Here is a 20,280-nt window from a genome sequence, read left to right as displayed (position 1 = left end):
AGCGTGCTTCCCCATTTAACGCCTGCCAAAAAAGGTGAAAACGGCTTTGGGTACCACATCTTGAAATTAATATCAACGCAGTACTATAACTCACATGAAGACATCTTGCAGGAATGTCCCGATTCGCGAGGCACACTGTTCATATATGGGGTACGGGGTGGCCTTTAGGTAGTTTTTACGGGCTCGGGTGTGACCGTAAAGTAAGCACAGAATGAAGTGCTCTCAAAATTTAAAAGGTCAAGCAGGGAAAGACGAGGAATGGCCCGTTAAGAAGGCACGTGCCGTAAAACCATACGACCCCCGTGTGGCGGGTGTGTGGGTGGCCGTCGGAGCTCACCGCGACGAGTGGTGCTGAGACAAACAAGAAATGATGACAAGGGCAGCAATTGCAGGGTTTTTACGAAGCGTAACGAAAACAGAGTGTGCAGAAAAGGTGCGCTTTGCGATGCAAGGCCATCGTGGAAAAGCTTTCGGCGTCGAAAGGAGGATAAAGCTACGCCGTGAAGCCATAGGTAGCCACAGTGTACCCTAGGTCGGTAGGTGGCGGCAGGCGCTGTTCGTTGGGTGTCTTGCAAGGATGCCACAGCGGCCGAGACCACGCTGCGGTGTTGAAGCGCTGCAGGAGTAACGTTTGTATAAGGATGAAGAGCGATAACAGCGCTTGAGTTTCATGCGCCTTTAATGGCTCTATACATTCCCAGCCGAAGCGTGTGTGTTCGATGGTTGGGCGAGATCCTTGGCGGTGGTCACCCTATGTAAAGGCGTGAGGTCACTGTCAATATGAGCACGCGTCGACGGAGAACTGTGATAATACAGCGTTTGCACATTCAAAAAGTGAAAATTTAAGCGCCCTTCTTTCATCGGGAAAGGCACGCCCGTGTAGTTCAGGGTAAATATATTTCTTTTTTTCTTTTCTTCTTTCTTTCTTTCTTTCTTTCTTTCTTTCTTTTTCTTTCTTCATAACACCCCCTTCTAACTTTTTACTTCCTTAATGCCGGTAGTGAGACTATCAACCACGTTCATAACAGCGCAACAGTTTATGTGCTGCACACAAAAACAACAAACATTCGTTCACATCGAAGTAACAAAGAAATAAGGGCAACGTAAAATTACAAGTGACCTTTGTAAAAAAAAATCAGATTGCCACATCAGAAACGGCTGATCGCCGATGATCCCGCTATCGAAAGAACATCTGTTACAGGGAATCAGTACCTACAAATACTCATTTCACCGGTGGACTTTTTAGGGCCGCAATCAGTGTTACAATATCAGCACTGGTATCTGTGTTATAGTTTTTTTTTTTGCCTAAGAGCAGTAGAAGAAAATTGCTGTCTATTTTTCCTTATACAGGACTTCAAAACTTATAGGCCGATCAGCTCCTACTTACAAACATAATAGCTAAAAGAATTAGGGTAATAATATTTCAATCAACCAACGACCAAGCAAGATTTCATACAGGCTACTGCACAATAGACCATATTCATACTATTAATCTGGTGGTAGAGATATGCATGGAATACAATCATCCCCCTATACATAGTTTTCATAGATTACGAGAAGGTGTTTGACTCAGTCGAGAAATAAGCAGTGACGCAGGCACTACGGAATCAGGGTATCAACAAGCCCTACATAAACATACTTGAAAAAATCTACAGTGGATACACGGCCACCATAGTTCTCTATAAAGAAAGCGACGTAATACCACTAAAGAAGGGTCTAAGGCAGGAAGACACAATTTCTCATATACTGTTTATCACGTGTTTACGGGAAGATTCAGGGGCCCTAGATTGGGAAAAGTTATGGATAAGAGTTTATGGAGAGTATCTTAGTAACCTGCAATCCACTGAGGACATTGACTTGATGAGTATCTCAGTGTACGAATGATTACTGAACCGGACACGGAAAACTAAATTCTTATGTGTGTCAGTCTCTGCAAAACACAGCGCTTTTTGATAGGTGTAGAGAAGCTGGAAGTTGTAAGGGAACTTGTCTATTTGGATCAGGTTGTAACCGCGGAGCTGAACCATGAGAGTGAAATAACTAGAACAAGGATAGGGTGGATCACAATCGGCAAGCATTCTCAAATCATGGGTGGTAATCTACCACTAACCTTGAAGAGGATGCATTTAACAGCTGCATCTTGGCGGTACTTACCTATCGACCAGAAACCTGGAGGCTTACAAAGAGGGTTCAGCTTAAATTGAGGATTACGCAGCGAGCGATGGAAAGGAAAATAATTCGTGTAACCTTAAGAGATAAGAAGAGAGCAGTGTGGGTCAAGGAACAAACCGAGGTTATGGATATCGTAGCTGAAATGAAGGAGACGCAATAGACAAAGAACGGGCACGTATCGCGTAGGCAGAATGACCGCTGGTTTTTAAGGGTAACTGAGTGGGTGGATTCTCAGAGAGGGCAAACACACGAGAGGGAGACAGAAAGTTAGGTGGGCCGATGAGATTAAAGACGTTCTCAGGTACAACGTGGGAGCAGAAAGCACAAGACCGGGTTGATTGGCGGATCATGGAAGAAACCTTTGCCCTGCAGTGGGCGTGATCAGGCTGATGATGGTTATGATGAAGATGATTATAATTATGATTATGATGATGATGATTCACACCTATCCATATTCTTGTCACAGTCACGAGTTGTGGCTTTCTTCAAGGGAACAAAATAAAGAAAAAAAAGCGCATAGAAGGGTCTAGATTTTGTCAGGTAGGGCTATTGAAGGTATACATGTATATTAAACAAATGAGTAGCATAGGCCGTGTGACCTGTAGTTTATTATTATTGGGTGGCAATTATTTCGTTAATATAAATGAAGTGGTCGAAAGAACATCTCGCTTGCGCTGGAAGCGAATCGACCACTTTCGCATTACAACTCGCATGTTTTTCCCTAGCACCATTTTTCATTGGCTTCACGTGGCATTCGTCAGAGCGTTTCATAAGCGCGGAATGTACTCTCCGGGGACTGTAATTAAAGAGATCCCGTGTCAACTCAAATACCAAAGCCCGGCCAATGCTGCAAATGCCTTGATAATCGCTCTTGTCAGAGAGGCATAGGTAACGAAAAACAGGAGTCGGTAAGCATGCCCTTTACGACACCTTTTGTGCATTTTTCCGCGCTATAGAATGCAACGCAACGTGCGCGAGCTAAAAGGCACTGGCTGACCCAAACGAGCAAGCTACGAAACGCAGACAGCGTGCAGATGGTCGGGCGGTGAGAGGCGCCTGGCGTTGCTCATAGCCAGACCAGAGTTGGTTCCGTCGAAAGGCGCATGTATACTCATATACGAGCAAGAACACCTCGCGCATACTACGTGCATTATTGCGAGTCACGACAAAAAAAAAAACAGGCCTCGGTATCAGCCACGACACTTTCAAGAGGCCACATCCTGGTGCAGCGCTCTATTGACGCCCACGTAAGCTGTCGAAGGACGCCTGTTTTGTTTGCTGGGCCGACCCGGCTTGTCTGATGCAGCATGCCGATGAGCCATTGCTGCTCCTAGCCTCCCGTTAACTGCACCACCGCTCAACCGCAGAGCGATGACAATGTGATATCACGACTCACTGAAGCCTTAACCTGTGATATATAACGAATTAACCGATAAAAAAAAGAAACTCGATTACAACATGAGACAGAGACGTATAAAAGAAGGGGCGGCATATAGTGAATATAGGAGCGATCTTCACAATCGAATGTGCGAGGTTTATTTGACAGCCGTCTGGCTGTAGCGTCTATCCTCAAACACACGGGCGGCACTGTCAAAAAAAAAATTAAACCGCTTTATTTTTCTCGTTCTTTAAAAACTCACTTGTGTTGGTGTAAATTCGAGAAAAGAAGCCGAAATTGTGGCTGAACAATCGCTACTGAATGTATAGGAAGTGTAATTAATGGATGGGCGGGAAGAGAAGCCAGTGGCAACGTGTGGCGGAGCAGCGTGATTAACTGAGATCAACCTGGGGGAACGTGGAGGAAGGCGAAGAGAAGGAATCCGTCAGAAAAGAAAGAGGAGCAGACCGCAAATCAGTGTTGGCAGTAACTCGTTAGAAGTAACGCCGTTACCGGTAGCGTGTTACTTTTCTCGGTAACTTATTAACGTACTCGTTACAAAAAGTTGTTCACTCATAAACTTACATTGCTTTGCCCATTGAAATTGCAGCCTGCACTGCTTTCTAATCGCTTTACTTGCAATATCTCTTCATAGCAACCTTGCATAACGCTTCATTAAAAGGATCAGCGAATTTCATTTGGTAACGTTGAAGAGTTTTGCTGGACTACCCGTACAACGAAGGCTTGTAGAGCAAAAACACTGGTGTTTGCTTCCACTGCGTTAATTGCTGTGCAGTACCGCTTTGAACTAGGCTACAATACTAGCTGTCATTATTAAGTGGCGAACGTAAGCTTTCTATTACAATACAATTCACATCAATACAATGAGCACAGTAAGCGTAGTGCATCAGCAAACAATGATTAAAATGCGGAGTGCACGGGTGACGCCGAAGCGGAACCGTTACCTTAATACCGCTGCCACAGGAACACTACGGTGAACCCCAGCTACAGACAGGCACACAGCAGACATGACCACACTTAATCTCATAACCATGGTTATCCCTAAGCTGAGGCTTAGGTAGAAATTTTTGTTGGGGGGGGGGGGGGCACCTATTCGAGCAAAAGTGAATGCCAGGTAGGCGAGCGGTTATTTGGTGCTATGTATGAAAAAAATCGGAGAGGGGGGGGGGGGCGGCGCACGCGCCCGGTGTGCCACCCCTGGCTACGCAACTTTCACAAACTGGTCATCGCATGAGAGATCGACACCACGAATCTGGAAAATTATATTTTTAGATGTGATCGAGTACTTCATGTTTTACGCATAAAGCTCTCAGTAGCCTCACAATGAACTGACAGGACAGGACAAACAACTTTATTTGGTCCTGAGAGGCAAGGCAGCGGGCCAACTATGTAGGTCCCCACCCAGCCGTTGGCTAGTCCCATGTCGGAACAGAGAGGCCATGCCTCTCCGCTCGTTCACGGGCCCTCTGGACAGCCTGAAGCTGGACGTCTTGTCTGGGGTCTGTGATTGCCGTCGTCCAGTCTTCTTCTGTTTTAAAATCCTGTAACGCAGGGCACTGCCAGAGCATGTGACTCAAAGAGCAAAATTCACCACAATCTGGGCAAAGTGGATCAATATCCAGATGAAGCATGCTCAGAAAGCCCCTAGAGGGGTAAGATCCCGTCTGGAGCATGCGGAGCGTGCTTGCTTGTGATCTGTGGAGCTTATGATTGGGAAAGGGAAAAGTCTGTCGCTCTCCTCTGTAATGAGATGTTATCTCGTGAAAAGTAACGAGAGGATCACTGTGGACGAGCTCTCCCGAACCCACCCGAGAGACCACCCCATCGCGGCTTGTGAAACTTCGCGCACAGTCGTGGGCTATCTCGTTTGGGTTCAGGTGACCCGGCAGTACGTCTGGTCCCATGTGAGCGGGAAACCAGACTATGTGATGAATAACGTCTGAGGGGGGTTTGCTGTGAAGAATTCTGGCTGCCTCTGTGGCTATCAATCCCGATGCGAACGCCCTAACGGCCACTCGGGAATCGGTGTACACCGTGGTGCGTTTCGTGTCCAGTAATGCCAGCGCTACAGCAGCCTGTTCTGCTACATCGACCAAGGAGGTCTTCACTGAAGCTGCCGAGACAAGTTCTCCCCTGTCATTGACTACTGCCACGGAAAACCCGCTGCCGCCGGCGTGGCGCGCCGCGTCCACAAATGTCTCTGTTCCGGAGAGGTTCTTTATGAAAGCCCTAGCCCTCGCCAACCTACGACCTTTATTGTGTTGGGGATGGATGTTTCGTGGAAGAGGGTCAACAATAAAGGAATTCCTTGTTTGATAATCAAGCTGCGTAGTTTCTCCCTGATTGAAGATAGGACAGAGGCCTGCCGCATCGAGCAGTTTTCTTCCTGTTTTGAAACTCGATAACCGAATTATTTGTGCTGACCTTTGCGCTTCAATTAATTCCGAAGTGGTGTTGTGCACTCGCAACTTCATGAGTTTTTCTGTGCTAGTCGTGATTGGGACGCCGAGCACCTTTTTGACACTTTTGCGCATGAGCGTGTCCAATTTATCCCTTTCCGTTTTGGTCCAATTGAGAGCCGCCACTATGTATATGATATGGCTCATGAGGAAAGCGTGGTGGGCCCTAAGGAGGATATCCTCGCCTATGCCGCCCTTCTTGTTGGACACCCGCATAATTAATCTCAGAATGTTCTCTGTTTTTGTGGTGAGATGGGATATAGTCTTTGCGTTGCATCCCTTAGAGTCTAATAAAAGCCCCAGAATTTTCATAGAATTGACTCTAGGAATTGTGCGACCATCCTTGGTGCAAACGCTAATGCGCACCTGATCGAGAGGGGTGAGTCCCCTAACACCTCGTCTAGCCTGTCTGTACAACAGGAGTTCCGACTTTTCCGGCGAAAGCGCCAGTCCCGTACCTTCCAGGAAAGACTCTGTAACGTCCAGAGCCTCCTGTAGAGCTTGTTCAACCGCCGCCTCCGATCCTCCGGGACACCAGATTGTAATGTCGTCAGCATATAAAGCGTGTCCGACATTAGGAACTTTAGAAAGGCTTGCCGACAGCTTGCGCATGGCTATGTTGAATAGAAGGTGGGAGATAAGTGCCCCTTGGGGAGTAACCCTTCGTCCGAGTTTGAAAGGCTCTGAGACTGTTTGTCCCAGTTTTATTGCCGCCGTCCGACCCTCGAGGAAAGATTCAACGAAGGAGAAGAATTTAACTCCCAGGTTCAAAGCCGATATCTCCTTAAGAATATAGTCGTGTTTGACAGTATCGAATGCTTTAGTGAGGTCCAGTGCGAGGACCCCTTTTACATCTTTGCTTGGAAAGTCAATTATTTGTGTTTTGAGGAGGAGCATGACATCTTGCGTGGAAAGTGAGGGCCTGAAACCTACCATATTATATGGAAATAGGTCATTCCTCTCGATGTAGCGCGATATCCTGTTGTGTACTGCATGTTCTGCTACTTTGCTAAGGCAAGAAGTAAGGGAGATCGGGCGGAGGTGATCTAAGCTGGGTGATTTACCTGGCTTGGGGATTAAGACCACTGTGGCCCTCTTCCAAGTTTCTGGTACGACGCCCTCCTCCCATACCCTGTTTATCTCCTTCACTAAGGCCTGAATGGCTTTATCATCCAAATTTCTTAAGAGGCGATTCGTAACTCCATCGGGACCTGGGGCAGACCTTCCGTTTAGGCTATGGAGCACTTCCCTGATCTCAGCTTCCGAGAAGGGAGCGTCCAACTCTGGGGAAGGCATACCCTCATACCGGTGGGGGACAGAAGTTGAGCTCTGGCTACGCGGGAGGTACTTGTTGGCAAGTATCTGAAATTGGGAAGCTTCTGAGATGCCTGCCATTTTCTCCTTATTAATAAGTCGGTCTATGGCTAGTTTCTGATTGCCTTTAGATTGTCCATCATCTAGGAGGTGTTTGAAGAGGGTCCATTTGCCTCCTTTGCGCATTTTTCCGTCCGCAGCCGAGCAGGCGTCCCTCCATTGTTGTTTATGGAGTTCGGAGCAGTGCTCCTCAATATGCCGATTGAGCTCCGCAATCTTTTTCCGTAACCTGCGATTCAGCCTTTGTTTTTTCCATCTCGCGATGAGAGAGCGTTTGGCGTCCAGGAGGTGCGCTAACCTTGCAACCATCCCCGGAGCATCAAATTCTGTTACTATTTCTTTGGTGGCCTTCTCGACATCCTTCTGGATTTGTACAAGAAGTTCACTGAAGGTGTCATGTACTGACTCATCTTCACCTCTGATTTGCCTAAAAAGGTCCCAGTCTGTATATTTATAGGTTCTTGGGGGTGGTGCTCTTATTTCCATCCGGAGTTCTATGATGCTGTGGTCGCTTCCCAAGTTCTCCTGTAAGTTGGACCACTCGACCACCGCATTTCTAGTGAAGCTGAGATCAGGCATCGTGTCTCTGGCGACCGAGTTTCCCAGCCTCGTGGGAAAACGCGGGTCGGAGATAAGCGTTAGGTTTAAGTCTATACTGGCTGCAACTAGATTGGCCCCTTTCTTTGTCCTCGTAACATAGCCCCAAGACGGATGGGGAGCGTTGAAATCCCCAGCTACTATTAAAGGGTGTGATCTGGCGGCAGTTGCGACCCTATGAAGGATTGAGCGGATATTATGTTTATAAGCCGAAGGAGGGCTATACAGGTTAAAAACGAATATGTTGCTTCGGATTTTGCCGTTGGGGATGATTTCAATTAATTGTGCCTCGAGACCGGATCTCTTATCCGAGTCGCAAATTTTGAGTTCGTGCTGCTCAAAGGAGGTATCTTTCCTGACCAACTTGGCGATACCTCTGCCATTTGCGCCTTTTTGGCTAATCGAACGGTAGCCCGAGAGAACTACCTTCTCGCTAAGTGTTTCCTGCAAGAGCAGGACGTGCGGCATTGACGCCTGTGCTTTGATGAGCTGCAGTAGAGCAGCTTTACGCCTTAAGAAACTTGCGCAATTCCACTGCCAGATAGTTATGTTTCCGGTTTGGCCCGCCACTTTGAATATTATTGAAGGAACATAGCCTGCGGCGAACTCGTAGCGTCCGAATCCTGCTGCACTATCTTGGATTTTGCAATCGTACCAGTGTTGGTCGTCTTGAGTTTGCTAGAGTCAATCATTTTCATTTTAGATTCGAGGATTCCTACTCGACGTGTCAGGTGGGAGACGCTCCCGTCCATACGTTCGATTGTGCTAGATTGAATGGCTAAGGCCTCTCTCACCTGCTTGAGCGATTCCTCAATCGCCGTTAAAGACGCGAGTACATTTTTCTCAGGGACCTGAGCGGGGGACTCGTCACTTTGCATTGCCACGCTTTCCGCGATCGCGGGGGGCGAAACGGCCTTGCGCTTATTCGACCCTCCTGCTTGAACCGGTATGGGTGTGGCTACTTCACGGGGTTCACGCGAGTTGCGGAAGAGCTCGAACTCGGCCCTCAGCGTTCGTAGTGCTTCTTTAAGTTCTGCATTTTCTTTTTTAAGCATTCAAATCTCTGATTGTTCTCTTTTTTGCTCTGGTAAAATGCCCTGCGTTACCTTTTGGCCACTTGGGATGTTCATCCTGGCCTTGTCCGCCCAAGAGATTTGCTTCTGAACGCGGCCCTTGGAACCCGATCGTCCTCTCGAACGGGAGCGACTGCTGCCCTTGTCACGCCCTCTGGAGCGAGAGCGCGATTTGCTGCCGGAGCGTCTTCTGGAGCGGGAGCGTCCTCTCGATGCCGATCTGCTGCGATGAGCGCTGGAGAATGATTCTTCTTCCGCCAGTCCTTCTTCGCCTCCAGCTGTGTCGGAGCCACGCCGCGCGCGCCTACGGCGGCGCCGCCGTCTTTGGCGCACGATGTAGGGCACCTGGAAGCGCTTTCTGCACTTGCGGTCCGCCGTTGGGTGCGCTCCGCCACAGATGGCACACGTGGGATCACACTGATGATCCGGTGATGGTGACTGCATGCCGCATCCCCGGCATTTCTTCTGTTCATCGCCCTTGGGGCAAACATCGGACCTGTGGCCCAAATCACCACATGCATAGCACACGTCCACTTGCCTGCGATACAAGGAACAAGGGTATCGAACACCATCACACACGACGTGCTGGGGGACCTTTTGTCCGTCAAACAACACGATCACTGTTGGTGTCTTCTTGATTCTTCGAACCCCCAGAGCGTCAGGGTTCCTCCGGTTGACGATCATCTCTGTCAGTTCTGCGTCACTGAGATCCACATTGATTCCACGGATCACTCTTTTACATGTGTTGTCAGACGCAGCCACGTAAGCCGCCAAGCCTATGACAGTCGAGCCCATACTTATCTCTTGGACCCTGGCGTAGGCGCGCGCATTCGCCTCGAACGGCGTGGCAACGACGAAAATGTTCTGGAAGGGGTTCGTGCACAGCGTGTCGTCGAACACCTGCTCTGCTGTTAGGGAAGCCACCTTTGCGAGTGAGCGCTTGAAGATAAGAAGGTCTGTCTTCTTGACATCCATCCCTCCACGTGGCCGTATAATGGTCTTAAAGTGATTCCTGGGAAGGTTTGGGATCCTGGAAGCTTTCACAACACGCCTCAACACGTTCTGTGAGGCGGCAGTGCGGGAGCCGCCTTTACCGCTTCCTGTCGCTGACGTGGGCGCATTACCAGCGTTACAATCCGCCCGCTCGGCAAGTTTCTTCGTCTTGCTGGCTACTTCAATCCATCCCGCGCACTCCGCTTCTTCCGGATTGATGTCCATGCCTTCTACAACCGACACATTGGGGTTGGAGGCCATTCTTCAGCTCGACGACGCGTTAGGCGTCGTCGCGACGCTGTTGCAGCGCCCGAGAAACGCGTCGACGCGTGAGGCGTCTGCGTAGCGTGAGTAAAAGTCCTGGGGATGTCCAAAAATTTCACCCACCAGTAAGATGTTGGTATCTGCTGGTTCACTACAACAAACGGCGTCGAATGATGCACAGTTCTTGCTAGTTGAGGCAAAAAATCCGTGCCAGAACACTTGAACAATCGGGAGCCGACGTGTTCGCACATCCGTACTCTCACAATGAACTGAGTTTTTCTTTTTGGCTGCATAAATTACAAGTTAAAAAATATCGTACACATTGAACAGGTAGGGACTAATTTCATCAGAAGTGGTTATCTATGGTTCATAATTATGTAACATACAAATATTACTGTTACAAAGAAGACATCTGTGTGCGTAGTACACGCACAACAGTGAAGAAACATTGTTTGAAACTTGTAGAGCGAAGGAAACTATTTTTGAGAAATGTCTAAATATGGTAGATTTTATTAGACTTAGTACAAAATGGTTGCTACAAAGTAAATAAGAATTGCCAACTTTCTTTTCATAAGATGTTTTGTTTCTTTTTTTCCGCAACGGCAGCTATGTTTTGGAGCCAGTGAAGCTAATCTTGAACACTCTCAAATGAGCGCTTGCAAACTTTTGCGGTAAATATACGGGCGAAAGTGAACGAAAAAATGTTTTTGGACAAATGTTTTCTTCTGTGACCATATGCCATAAAGCAATTCGCGGCTTCGGCTTCAGAATTGGTCTCTTCTGCGTAGGTCGTTCGTGCATGCCTACCAGCGTCAATGAGGCACGCGCCATAAATTTTGGTGGTCCAAACAACACGGCAAAGGTAAGATAGTAAGATAGGAGTGGACCAATTAAGAAACAACTGGTGTCATAAACGTGCAATTGTAAAACAAAAGTCACAGTTTTGCCGCAAAGACGAACCAATGAACGCGATAGCAACAAATTGGAAGTCACGCGCAGAAAGACAAAATGATCGAAACGTGCCCCGCGTTTCTCACGCGGAAACGACGCATGAAACGTATTCGCAGGTGCAGATGAACGCGAATACGCGTCTCAGTTGTTACTTCACTTTGTCAGAAAGCGCGTCCTTTTCGGAAACGGAGAGACTGCAACAATCGCAGTGACCTTTGTGCGCCCCGTAAATACAACAGAATCTTCCAGTGCAAGCCCAACGCCAGCCAAGACATATGATCCTCTCCACTGGGAGATGAGGGCGTGCGAGAGATCATCCACTCCCCTCCTCTCCGCGGGCCAGTACGCGTGAGAGATGAGAGCCACCGCACGCTCACTGCGTCATCTTGCTGATATTGCTGATATACGCCACAATTACGGTCAGCAGACGACACGGTGCGAATGAATACATGTGGAGGGGCGAAACACCCTTCATATGGCTGATGGGCCTGTAGCCTTCACAGTGCATGCTGAAGGGAACTTCTGAAACAGAGTATAATTGCTGGCATCGCACTAACAGAACCACATTTATACACTCGGCGACAACTTTTCTTGGCATTGGAGCGAAGGCTACATAGCCAAATCACGGGTATCCTGTTGCCAGTGAATGTAGTTTCAGAACAGCGCCCGTATTTTCACCGTGAAATGTGCAAAATTTCCCCCTTTATTTTCTACGTGGAGATATTTGAGACAGGATGCAGCTCCCACCATTAAGATAGTTGTATTTACTTCAATTTATTCGTCCTGACTTCATGTTCATGAACGCGCGAGAAAGTCCCGCCTTTTTACGTGCACCTCCAACGCTAAGCAGCGTCTGCGTCTACAAGAAATGCTGATAGTGCACCCTCGTCACTTTTATTAGAGTTACGAGACGCGAGCCAAAACGGAGCGCTTCGCGCAGTGCTACGTGTGCAGAAGCTCCGCCTCCATAGCCTTTCCTTCACTGCCAAGAAAAGTGGTCGCCGGGCATAGATAAATTCACTTGTGCCACCCGCAACACTCTCACCAGCGATGCCAAGGTGAAAATACAGGCCACGTCTGTAACGGCACCCCACAACTCGTTTCCCAGAGCCACCGCCAGGTGTCTGCGCAGGCGCTGTAGAGGCATGCGAAATGCGAAGTCCAGAGGCCAAGGACCACCCCTTTCTATTTCGTCCAACTAGACTGGAGGGGCTGTTCGGATACAAAAAAAAAGACACGGTAACGGACACGGTAAATTTCTTGCAAGTTCAGTGATGCTTTCTTTGTGGCGATAGGATTAAAAGGTCAATAGAATGGGACAGGATGGAGAAAGCGAGGCGCAGGGACAGCAAACGGCAGGAAACGGATGAAGTAAAGAGGAGATAGGAAAGATGGACACGGTCGCAGGAGTCCGAGGACGGTGCACCACTCGGTGAGAGCTCTTGTCGGCGTCAGGAGGTGGCGTAGGGCGAGCCCAGACGGCCAGAGCTGCGCTGTCCTCGGAGATCGCGGGGGCACAACCAGTCGGCACGAAATCCAGTGAGCGATTGCTTGGTCTCTCCTCAAATATGTCCGTATAGACTGCTGTGTATTAAAGGGGTGTCTATTATTTCGACTCAAGTATTGATGTCTATCTAATCGGAGTGGACTATAATGTTTATTTGATGACTGATATATGGGGTTAAACGACGTCCGAAAACCATAAACGATATGGTTTACGGTTTTAAGAGATGCCATACTGCAGGGCTACGGAAATTCCAACCACCTAGTGTTTCTTAACGTGCACCCAAATCTGAACACACGGACATACATAATTTCTGCCTGCATCGCTGGACATTGATGTTAAAAAGCGTACGATAACTATAGTAACAAGCACGCCATTGCGCATATATACACCTGAGTGGCGACAAGCCTATACACAACTGAAATGTATTATATTTAATGGATTTCGCTGGTTAGTAATACAGCAACCACTAAGCCACATCAATGACGCCGAGGGTCCCATTCCTCTATAGCGAGCCTAAAAAAGAGCGTTGGTGTACAATATTTCCTGCTTTAAAAACAGATCACGTATGTACAATGCCCACGCAAAGTTATGCTGTATATACCAAGTGTCGGCGCCCCGCCGCGGTGGTCTAGTGGCTAAGGTACTCGGCTGCTGACCCGCAGGTCGCGGGTTCGATTCCCGGCTGCGGCGGCTGCATTTCCGATGGAGGCGGAAATGTTGTAGGCCCGTGTACTCAGATTTGGGTGCACGTTAAAGAACCCCAGGTGGTCGAAATTTCCGGAGCCCTCCACTACGGCGTCTCTCATAATCAAATGGTGGTTTTGGGACGTTAAACCCCACAAATCAATCAATCAACCAAGTTGTGGCGTATCTAATTGCAATAAAGCTGTCGCAGAGCCTCATCGCAACGGAGGGAACGTCAACTATAACGTTCGTGTTTTGTGAAACAGAAATCACACACGAATGGCGCATGTGCAGGGAGACTGTGCATATAATGGCGGGTGGTTGAAGTTGTGAGTCTATAAACAGTTTGTGGATTTTTTTAATAGGAAAGGGAAGCAAGCGGGGCTAGACAACGGATGCAGCAACGGCGGCTGAGAACAATTCCCCGCTGCAAATCCCTCGGAGACAAATCTCCGCAGCGTCCCGTCGTTAAGGGAACGTGAGCGCGCATTCGCGGGGAAGTTTTGTATAAACAGCGTCTTTGCGTAGTCCACCATAGCGATGTGCGTCATCCGAGGGTCCGCATGTGCGACTCGGATTAAACGCATGGCGTACGGCTTCCTAACAATACGACTCTTCTAAAAAAAAGATGTTTGTTGTGAACGATGAAACAACAAAAACAGTAAATGGGCATAATAGGTACAAAATTTGCATTTAAACTTCCACGCTCAAAAGCAAACTTTTTCGCTGACTTTCTCAACTTGAGGGTTTCATATCTTTGCTGTATGAGCAGAAGTGAAGTAGCCTACTGTAAGCGAAATGATAACGACTCGTTAAGGAGCAGCGAACTCTCAAGAAGCGAATCTGGGAAGCTATACACGTCGATCTTTATGCTCTTTTCTGTGAGACGAGCATCAGTAGTGCGTCTTAGAATTCTATATGTGAGTTTGTTTTTGTCGTTCTGGGCGTGCATCTGAAGATCGAGATGAGCAATTTGACTGGAGTTCAGTAATTCCGCAGTGCATGCAGATGGCATGTTTTTCCTTTCTTTTTTCTGATAGTTTTCTTGAAAGGAATGAACAGGGAAAATATTCAGGTGTGTGAAAGACCCCGCTGACTAGCTTTAGAAGCTGTACGATTGGAAAAAGCTCGATGCCCTACAGCGCGTGCTTAGAACGATACACAACCACACTTTTAACCGATGCATGTGAGCAGGTCTCCGGTGGCTAAAACGAACGTAGAGTAGCTTTTCGTGGTTTCGTGTTCTTTTCTTCCAGGTGTTGTGGGATTCTGATGCGTAAGCAACAAACCATCAGCGAAGTGCTGTTTCGTAAAAGCGAATACTGTAGAAAAAAAAAGCTCAGACCACAGAGCACGCCTGTTCTTTTTCGTTGTTACGCGATTTTTTTAGCACAAATGTAAAACACGACCACTTCTCCATCACAAAAAATGAGAAAAAAAAAACACCCGAGCATGACGACGCTTCCATACCTCAGCAACACCTATGAGAACTACCGTGTGATAGGATACACAGGCCTGTGAGGGCACAGCAATGTAGGAATGAAGAGTGAGTTGCTAAATTCATATTTAGAACAATTAAAACTCGAAACAAAAATTTCAAAGGCTCACTCTGCACAAGATGAATCGCGCTATTGAAAATGAAGGCGTTTATTTGAGAAGGTTCAAGGGACACGAAACAAAAGACGATGGCGAAATTCATGGGTAGTTTGAGTGTTGCGTAGGCGACAGGAAAAGTAGTCACAAATGTTTATTTGCTTTTGCAAAGGTGGTAAAGGGATGCAGGAAAAAAAGGGTGAAGCCGCACTTCCCATCTATCTACAGATTTGCTTTCAGCAGAGGCTTATGCGAACTTTAGGCTTCAGGCTATCTTGAAACAAGTCTCTTATTATTTATAAAAAACAAAATAAAGTGGGCGAAAGATCAGGAAACGAACGAACACAAATGAGCGATGTCTGCACTCGGTAGACAGCAGCCGGCGTTGCAGTTCACGCCTTCTCAGAGATGGTGCGCCGGCCAGTTAGCTGCCGGATGGCTCATAACTGGGCGGCGTCCAAGCTATAGGTATAGTTTCTGAACCGCAAGTTCGCCGAGCATTGTTGCTCACTCTAGCCGCACCGTATGCGGTGAATGTACGCCGGGCATGGGCAAATCACTGACCCTCACTTGGAAATAGACTCCGGATATCTCGTATACAGTTCTCGCTGTCTCGTCAACAATGCGTCTCGTCTCCTTCCACTCCACTTCGCTGATTGCAGCGGCGTGTCGCATACGCTGCATTCAATACCCGGACCACCTCGTCAAGGAAGGAATGATACAAACAACCAAATGGAAGGGGGGATAGGTGTGCTCGCAGCGTATAATAAATAGGCCAAGCACTCAGCCGCATGCATCACAATGTCACGGTTGGTTTTGTTCTCTCCTTTCCACTTGTAATTCAATTACAAGACGAACGAGCTTTTAGACACATGTCACGGACAAGAGGGCAAACGGGGGTGTCACTGAGAATGGGCTCATCAACGTGCGGACCACCATCCGTGACCAAGTGTGGGTCTTGATTGGTAAGAGGCAATTCCACCAGGCAGGTCACCCCGACAATTGTTCGCTTTCGGTAGCCAAGGGCGGAATTCACAAAACGCCTCTTTCCTATAGGTACTTTTCTTGCTATTTACCGGCTGGCTTTTCTAATTATATGTCCAGAATCCGGATTGGCTAGAACAATCTCTTGCAAATTCTTTAGTGAAAAATGTTCGTGTGATTGCCGCGTCTCTGGCTTCTCTAAAGTAAAAATAGCAATAAACGGCTCTTAAAATGGTAGACAAGATGTCTTCTGCGGACGCCATCATTGCCAAAACTCAAAGTTTGGAACGCTGTGCCATTAAATTTAAAAAGAAATCCTTGCAAATAAACTGATGTTACAAGAGAGAACACAATAAGAAAAAAAAACTATAATGAAAAGGGAGGTAGGGATTGGAAAGCAAAAAGGGGAAGGGGCGCCAATTAGTGATAAGTGCGAGGTCTTGGCATCTTTGCAGGAACACAAAGACATGTTAAAATGCATTGCATTATTAAACTACAAATTTAAGCCTTGGGATTTTGTCACTATTGAAGAAGTTAACGAACGCGCAAAAATTAAACACACGGCTGACGTAAATGTGGTGTTTATAGTTCTTGAAACTGTTGCATAACTATAATAAATACGTATTGGGCAAAGTCACATGGTTTGTAAATGCGATGTTTTATATAACACTACAGTTGCAGTCATAGGGGACAACTGTTTCATGATATAATCATATCATCTTCTACCGTAAGAGTTACGTCTAGTGGCAAGCTGTCTTCTCATTGATTTTGCTTTCTTCGCATCTGCATCCCAATTACTGTAATATTCCTAAACGGTATAATATAACGTTCCTGATACATTTGTAGATTCATTATTCGCTGCGAAGCTAGCCTTCTTATTTTTTTCTTCACTCATTATAGCGTTAGAACTACTTCACGCCTGTTATACTTACATCCGCTTAACAACACTTTTAGTTGGAGTTCCGCAAACATTTCTTGGTGTTTATAGGGAAGAATGTGACTGAGAAAACGAGAGTAAGCTATTTAGGTGCATCTTAAGATGGTGTCGACACAATGCAAATGCTTTCGTTTATGAATTGCAAGCGCGAACGCTTCCACAAGGGGATACACGCTCTGCATCTCCTTCTATCAACCTCGTTTGCTGCATACCAGAAATGGAATGCAGCAAACGACGAGCACACTCCCGGAAAGTAGTGTTACTCTGGTATATAGTACCACGGACAATGTCATTACGATGTGAAAAATTACGCGTAAGGTCTCTTTTATGGTGCGTAACGATCAAGTTTGGATACCGCATCTGACAGACTGTTAAGCCATTTTACCTCCTACTCTGCCCAGCTCTGAGGCAGAAAGATGACGTCATTGAATGTTAAGTACGCTAGTCAATGGCACGCAGCAAGGTTGTGCGAGTAGTTTCATTACGTTCTTTTAGCACTTTGTTTCCTTTATTGCGATAGAAATATATGGTGCCTCGGCTCGTCCCATATATAAATATGGGATATCTTTTATTGATCTATAGATATACGATTTGGTATATAGTTCGATGAAATACATTTCGTTCAGTTGAGCGGTACAACTAGGGGCACGAGAATCAGACTAAATTTGCGAATATATTCATGGGACTTCTTGAAAACCAGTTTCTTTCGAGCAACGACTATAAGCCATCTTACTCCAAGTGGTTAATTGACGAAATTTTTCTAATCTGGCATTCTAGTGAATTGCGTCTTCTTTCTTTCATAACAGCTTTCAACAAAGCTCATCCGACAATTTCTTTTTTCGTATTCGCCTGTCAACATAAACTTTCTTGATGTCACGGTCACTCTACGTAATGAGAAGCTAATCACTAATCTGTACAGCAAACCCACTGATCAGCAGCATTGTTTTCATTTTAGTAGTAGTCACGTTAAACACAATAAAACTAGCATTCCCTACAGACAAGCAGTTCGTTTTAGAAGCACATGCTCTGATAGCCATGAATTTTCCTGCAACTGTGACCAACTTCGAAGCGCACTAGAGAAACAAAGTTATCCGTCCAGCATAATCACAGAGGCTATAAATCGCGCAAAAGAGCACTATCATTTTGATCTGCTGGGTACCAACAAGAAATACAGGAATCAAATTCACGTACTGACCTAATTTTGACACATGCAGCCTCAGCTCCAAGTGTCAACCGTACCTTAAACAAACATTTCAATATTTTAATACAAAGTGAGCGCCTCGAAGAAATCTTCACGGAATAACCACGCGTGGTCTACCGACTATCACGGAACCTCCGCGATTAACTAACTTCATCTAAAACCAAGCGTTCAGGTCATGAAGGTTGTCATCCCTGCAACAAACCACGTTGTGAAGTGTGCGCGCACATGACCACATCAAAAATAGTTTCAAGTAGCGCTTCCAACTATTCATTACCAATCAATGGTAACTAGACATGTGACAGTTCCAATGTCGTTAATTTTCTCGAGTAGAGAACTTACCAGGCTTAGTAAATAGGTCAAACGGACAGAAGGTTCAGAATTTGTTTCAATATACATCGTGCACAAGCCGTAAGCCTCCCCAATCTACCGTTGTCCAAGCATGTCTGTACACACCTGACCATGGTTTCGATAAAGTTAGGAGTACCATCATTCAGTCCGGTTTCAAAAACGAACCATGGGTGGATAGGGAAGTGAAATAGTCCTTCTTGATCCATGAATTTATTACTACTCGTTCAGGTATCAATGAAAACGTTGGAAGTATCACCTGTGTCGCCATAAAATAGCATAGCTTTTCATATCAGTATTTTGGTAGTTCATGCTGGGACATCTGTTTACACCGTGCACCACGTGTTTATACGCAAAGAACATATCAAACTTGTATATTCAGGTTGCTTGTCATGTTAACAGTCTTTCGCAACGAAATATCAATTGTTTTTTTATTGCCAATGTAGTAGCTGCTGTACTGATAGTTGGACACGTCAGCCCATAAAAGCGGCTGCAGTGTCGTAGACTTACTTACTCAGAGCAAGGCCGTGCGATAGCTGAAACTTTAGTAAAAGCATTGTCATTTTCAATGTGTCCTACCTGCAACTACTCTCAATAGGAAAACTACCCGTACGTGTTGAATGTTCCCTTGAAGTCGTATATATATATATATATATATATATATATATGGTGGTGTGTGTGTGTGAACGCCATGAACTTACGCAGAAAAACTGTTCTCTTTCTCTTGTAACATGAACCCGCATTCCTCCCTCAAAAGAATGCGCCATATGTACAAAGGCGGAGCCAAATAGGAACCGATGATGGGGCTCTCCGGACACGAATCCTAACATTTAATGCGCTTACTACCTTCACAGGAAATGTTACTGGTAAGAGAACTACAACGTGAGTGCACAATTAGAATATGTGCGGACATATTTAGGCGAAAACAGCGTCACGTGTTCATCGCCAACATAACCCATCAGCCGGCGCTTTTTCGCATAAAACACACTCAGGGGCATCGTTTACGCTGTTCTCTGTCAACCGCCCGAAATGCTGCTGGCCTTATCTAAACTCGACAGAGAGTTAGGCAGAGAAATGAAGCAAAAAAAAATATCTTTACAGTGTTGCGTGTCATATAGCTCACGCGTCGATTCAAGCAGTTATGTCATGCGACGCGAGAGACCCTTGCCAGTGATGCTCTCAATGGCCTATAGTTCATTTGCCCCGGCAATTACGGCTCGCGGGAGAAGGCAGCTTGTCATTCATGGCGTGCTCTAAAAGGCGGCGATTTAAATAGCAAAGGGTGAGAGGGGAGAGAGAGAAATGCGGAAGCAAGAATAGAGAAGGCCTCTCCATGGATCACTTACGTTAAGCACACAGCCATTGTCCGCAACGCGGCTAGCCTAATATAAGGATTAATGCCCTCCAGGCGATCCTTTACCTTAAATCAATGACCCCAACCACTGTGCAGAGCGTCTGCTATTGTGTGGGCGAATTCGTGAGGTCTCTTTCAGCGGTCGAAAGATGGGAGGCCGTAACGCGTTAGGCCACGCAGCATGTGTGCGTTTCGCGAGCAGCAAATATAAAGGGTCACTGCCCTCAGCAGGTATACGGTAAGAGAGCTAGCAGGCCGTTCATGTGATATGTTCACCTTTGTTCTATTACTGAGTATAAGAGATTGTTATGTGCGGTCGCATCAAGTAGTCATATATATATATATATATATATATATATATATATATATATATATATGCAAAACGAGGTTGTT

Source organism: Rhipicephalus microplus, chromosome 2 (assembly GCF_043290135.1).
Source record: "Rhipicephalus microplus isolate Deutch F79 chromosome 2, USDA_Rmic, whole genome shotgun sequence".
NCBI lineage: Eukaryota > Metazoa > Arthropoda > Arachnida > Ixodida > Ixodidae > Rhipicephalus > Rhipicephalus microplus.
This window is presented reverse-complemented; position numbering follows the sequence as displayed.